The 5,586-nt window shown below is 48.1% G+C and overlaps 1 pseudogene; it reads right to left on the bottom strand.

Moving 5' to 3' along the window:
* Nucleotides 1-1,777: 1,777 nt before the first annotated feature.
* Nucleotides 1,778-1,900, bottom strand: LOC120094518 (small nucleolar RNA SNORA17; annotated as a pseudogene).
* Nucleotides 1,901-5,586: the final 3,686 nt, after the last annotated feature.

Below are 5,586 nucleotides of genomic sequence, written 5' to 3'. Positions count from 1 at the left end.
AGCTTATCTGAATGGTAAGAAAGGGGGATTGATAGAGGCTCCTCTGCCAGGTACTGTACCTTTAAGATGTGTTTAGCAAACTTTTTATTACCTCTTTGTGAATTTGCCATCATGCATGCCAATCGAACTTATCTCCCCCTCCCCCAATACCTGCCTTCCACCCTTGCAACCTCTCCCTCAACAGAGGAAGAAAATCTCCTTGTGGAAGCTGCAGTGTGTCAGTGTGTCCTACAAAATATCCATTTGTTCATACTTCTTTGCCCACAAATGTTCATTGCATTGAATCATTGGTCCTGTACAAGGCCTCTGGCTTCTGCTACTTTACCTGGATCCTCACTGGGACACCTTGGGTATAATGTCGTTGTCCCAGGTCATGGAGATTCTGTAGTGTTGGGTCTGCAGGACTGGCCTCTCCATGTACTCCAGCAGTCACTGATGGGGTAGACGTTGGGGTGGGGACCTGAATGTGAGAGGTATCTGAGCGGTCATCCCACCAGCTCTTCCACTCTCATGCCCTTAGGACTGGCTCACCAGCATCCTCATCAGCTAGGGACAGATCTACCCTGCTGCCCAGGCAAGGTGTAAGGAGGGCCCGCGATCTCCAGTGCTGCAGCAGGCCAAAGTCAGGGCCAGTTCTCCCCTCTGCAGTAGGTGGCAAAGGTCCGAGAGGGCATCTCTCATACTCACACTGCCACACAGCAGTCAAGTTGCAAGGCCAGCTCTCCCATGCTCACACCCTTAGGGCAGCTCACTGCCATCTGGGTTAGCTCTACTTTGCTGCCCACGTGAGCTGCAGGGCTTGTTTTCCTGAGTGTTGTAGCAGGTGAGAGGCACTTCCAGGCTCTCATGACACCATTGGAGCTTACTCCCCCACCCGCCAACGGTGGCAAGGGCTGAAGGGAGGGGAGAGATCTCTCCACTGCTGATGCCACTGCACAACGGATGAGAGGCAGGTCCTGCTTATCCATACTCGTGCCCTTGGGCCAGCTCACCTACAACCCCCAGATCCAGGGTCAGCTCTACTGTGCTATCCAGGCGATATGCAGGGCTTCCTCTCCTGAGTCTACAGGACTCCAGAGCCACATGTCCCACTGACCTCAGGTGTTGAGGAGTAAGAGGGGAAGTTATCTTTCCCTTGTTTATACCACCGCATGGGAGATAAGTGGTAGGACCAGCTTCTCCATGTTCATATGCTCAGGCAGCTGATCCCTAAGCCCACAATATGAGGGAATATTGTGGCCAGCTAGCGACAGGGTCAGTTCTCTTGCTATGATGTCCTTAGTGTCAGCTTTCTCATGATGCTCAAGTGAGGGGTGGGGCCAGTTCTGCACAGCCCTCAGATATCGACAAGTCTCAGGGTAACATCCCAGACCAGGAACTTCTGCCTGACCTTTGGTGGTAACAGACCCCTGCTGCTGAAGGGTAACAGACCCAGATGTGGCCCCGTGGCATAGGCCAGGACAGGCCACACCCCACCATAGTCCCAAAGGTGGCATTACCAGTTACTCACATCAGGCTGTCCCTTACTACCCTCAAGTCTCCAGTTCTGCCTCTCTTCATTGTGCCCACATTCTTCTGTTTCTCTTTCTCTTCCATTTCTCCACCACTTACTTGCTCCTCTTAGTAGCACCCAGGGTTTCGAGTGTCTGGGGTCATCTCACGAGTGTATGCTCAAGTATTATGGCACCAAGCAGGGATCATTTCTGGTGTGGTTTGCCTAGCAAGGCTTGCACAGTGCAGGACTTGTGGTCTTCTCAGGCTCACTTGCTTTTCAGGGAATGCTATGCTACTAATCATACAGCAGTTCATAGGTCACTATACTGAACTTCTCTCTCCTCTCTACCACCTACCGACAAGCATGCTATCCAGCAGCCATACCTGCAATGCCTCTAGGGGCAGGTCAAAGATACCTTTTAAGCTGTCATTGCTATGGAATGGTTTTTTTGGGGGAGGCGGGGAGGAGTGATTCCTCTTTTCATTGGTAGGTGAGAGGTTATAGGTAAGAAGTACTTGGCTAGACCCCAAGGGCATCCACCACTAGGAAGTGCTCCAAGCAGACTCCCTGCACACACCCAGCCATGGCTCATCTGGGCTCTGATGCCAAAGTCAGGGAGTCAGCCCTGGAAGTGTTCCCACAATAGTGCTGCCCTTCCTCACATCCATGTTGATGCTGGTCTGTCTCCTTACTGAGTCTTTCCATTTGCTGCTCACTAATGGTTTGTGTCAAATGCATACCCAAGACCCTGGCTGGTCTCCTCATTTCCCATTAAAAACAAAAGTCTATGTCTTCACTTAATACTGTAGGTTGAGGGATTATTCCCAGGAGCAAGCTGTGCAATCCAAGGGTCTTAGTGAAGGGAATGTTGTGAAGCGCCTATGAGCGAACTCACTTCAGGAGCGAAGCGGGAACTGTCAGTATCTGGAGGGACTGTGCTTTGGAAGCATGCTGAGCTATAGGTAAGCCACAGTGTTGTGGGTCCGTGGCTGCAAATTTGTCAGGATTTTCTCCTTAGCATTCACAAAGGAGACTGTCATTAAAAGTGTGATCTATGTTCACTATGGAACAAGTATAAGACAGAAAGGAATTGGGAGGAAGCCACGATTAACATCGTTTTATCACCAGGGAGTGTGTGCGCATGTGCACGTGCATGCACGCACAATCTCACATGACGGTGTGCACGTGCACACATACACACACTTACAAAATAAGATTCTGCTATTTATCATATAACATAATATGGAATTCTACTTCTTGTAATACTGGCCCTTCACTTTCTGTTAAATCAGGTTTCCTAGGTGGCCACTGGTCCTACTTCTATTGGGACTTTCCAAATCCAACTGTTTCATAATCACCTGATAAATCATTCCATCTCCTTGGTAATTCAGAAGATGTCTGTCCAAGCTCTGGCCTAGCTTTAGAACTGCTAGCAGTCTGGTGCATCTGTAAGCAGTGGGAAGTTGTACCAGGCACAGGGCTACCTCAGCACACTGTAATGATGAGGACGAGATATAGAAAGTGGTTGGGCAGTTGAGGACAGGGACTACAAAAGTGAACAGTTGTAATTCTTTTGTGAGGTCAGAAGCAGGAAGTGACTTTGGTTCTGTCCTGGCTGAAGGCTGGGAGTGTCAGGAGGAGGCTCTGGTTCATTATCTGTTCCTAAATGAGCACCTTCGCCTGAAGGCTGCATGTAGGGTCGGGGTAGGGGGGGTGACTGAAAGTCCAGTACAGAAGAGAATCCATTTTGGTAAACCGATTTGGAATCATGGTGAAAATGTGCTATATCCATTCTCTGATTTCAGCCCATCTCCTATGCAATTTAAGGGTCCCTGCTCCTGATGGAGTGATGTTATAGATCCTTCCATGTTTGAGGATGGATATCAGTGTTCTGCTGTGGCTCGTAGAGGGAAAGCTATTTCTTCCTGGTCAAAGAGTGAAATCTACATGACATTCTGATGTCCCCCAATGAGCGAACATCATATACCATGGACTCTTCACTTAAGAGAAAGCCAGTTGAGCCCGCCAATCACCTGGCTAAGAGTCCTCCCCCAGGAATGGGATTCACACAGTGCCTCCGTTGTGTAGCTTTGATACAAACCTTTTGCTTTTCCAAATTACTCAGAAAACTGCAACTTTCCCCCAAACTCCAGACATGCTTTTCTGACTCTCTGGTCTTTCTTGACTCTAGCTCTCAGGTTACCTCCTACTTGAACCATATGGGTACTTAGAAGTGGAGCTGTTTCTTTTCTTCTCTGTCTCCCTCTTGCTAACAGCTGCCAGCTTTGCAGCACGTCTGGCCTGTTGTTTCTCTCTCAAGCATGAATCAACTTGTCCCCAAGTTTGCCTTTAAGTCTGCTTTAAAATTCTCTTAGTACTTAGACTGAGGACCCAAAGAGAAAAAAATCCCACATTTTGCAATAGCATATGGCCACCAGTGCGGAGCTACCAAAGTTTATGGAGGAAGCCAGGAGAGCTTGGCTGGTAATGCTGTCTTCTATTGTTCACTTTGAAGAAAAATAACTGAGCTGGATGCTCCAATAGTTATGAGAAGGAGGTTTATGGTAAGGAAGATATGTTCATATCAAAATTCACAAGATGCTGTATCTTTCTCCTAGCTCTAAAAAGGGTGTGTGTTTCTTTTAGTAATTCCACCTAAGATATACTGTCCACTTTCCACTTCCTTGTTTGCCTTCTACCATATAACACTAATTTTTATCCACAACTGTTCTTTGTCCTTCAAGCTTTCTTGCTTTTCCCTAATGGCTATACCTGCCACATATTCTACTTCTTTCTTGGACCATTTGGCATGCCAGGCACTAGCACTGATTGGGAGGACAACCTTAAGTCTGTGGATAAGCTCACATCATGAAGCCTTACATACACCCTGGGGTATAGTGATAACAGGGATTCTAATACTATGATTTAGTGGCACTGACATTTCCTAATGAGCTGTCCCTAATTCTCCTATAGCTGCCATTTGACTTGTTGACCCATCTTTTGTGGTCCTTGGGCTCCTGTGATTTGTCCTTATCAGGAGTCTTCTGTCTTCTGTGTTCTTTTGGGATTTCACGAGGCCAACGCCTCTGACTCCATACCTTCTCCTCTACCTCTACCCCCAGGAGAGCACTGAACTTGCTCTGAGTCACAGTGCCTGGCTGCTGGGCTCTCTCTCTAGAAGCCCACCTCCTTAGCATTCTCTCAGGCTGCCTGTAAGGAATGGTGTGGCTCTGCCCTCTGTTTCAGGGCACTGTGCTTCAGCTGGGCATTGAATATTTGTTAGTCATCCCCTTCTGGCTGCCCCATGACAGGCCTCATCTCCTGTCTGACATCACCATTCTGCTCTGCACACTTAGAATTGGGGCTTCTCTGACTCAATGACTTCTGGGTTTCTAGCCTGGGTCAGTGATCTTCCCTTTGCACTAGAAGCCTTGATTGCATCAGAGTTCCTACCTTAGTACCAACACCATGAGAGGAACCATACCTTCAACCTTTCTCAGGGGTGCTGTGGGTTGATGGCATATTATTTGGCAGACAACACAACTTTTGTCTAAACTAGATCCTGAAATTCATATGCCAAGTGCTGTGCTGGGTGCTCCCACATACCTCAGTTCACTTTATTCCGTTATCCTTTGCACGGAGCCATATTGGATTTGGGCCTAGCCGCTTTTTGACTGCATGGTTCAAAGTGACTCTGGGCTGTTTGGCCACAGAGACTCACCCCGAAGATGACTGCCATAAATCTTAAGATTGTTGGATAAAGCCTCTCCCATGAATTTACGGCACAGGAGTATAACATTCAAGGGATGCCTCAGCTCGAGCAGATACCAGTTATCTCCTCAGTCAACACCCAGTGTCTCCACCACCTGACCTCATCGCCTGACTTCTTTGCCTCCAGCTATCACTGCCTATACCCTCATCTCCCCCTCCTTCATATTTCACAAAGGTCACTCCCCCTACCTGAAAGCCTTAAAAGCTGCAATGTTCATCCCAATAAACGAGACCTTGACAACAGAACTTTTGCTTGGTCTCCTTCTTCTCTTCACCCCCATTTTGGCCCACAGGTAGAAAGCCTCTTCGGGACCCTGAAT

Source organism: Rattus norvegicus, chromosome 8 (genome assembly GCF_021556685.1).
Source record: "Rattus norvegicus strain SHRSP/BbbUtx chromosome 8, alternate assembly SHRSP_T2T, whole genome shotgun sequence".
NCBI lineage: Eukaryota > Metazoa > Chordata > Mammalia > Rodentia > Muridae > Rattus > Rattus norvegicus.
The sequence above is the reverse complement of the archived record's forward strand: the minus strand, read 5'-3'. Positions and strand labels throughout refer to the sequence as shown.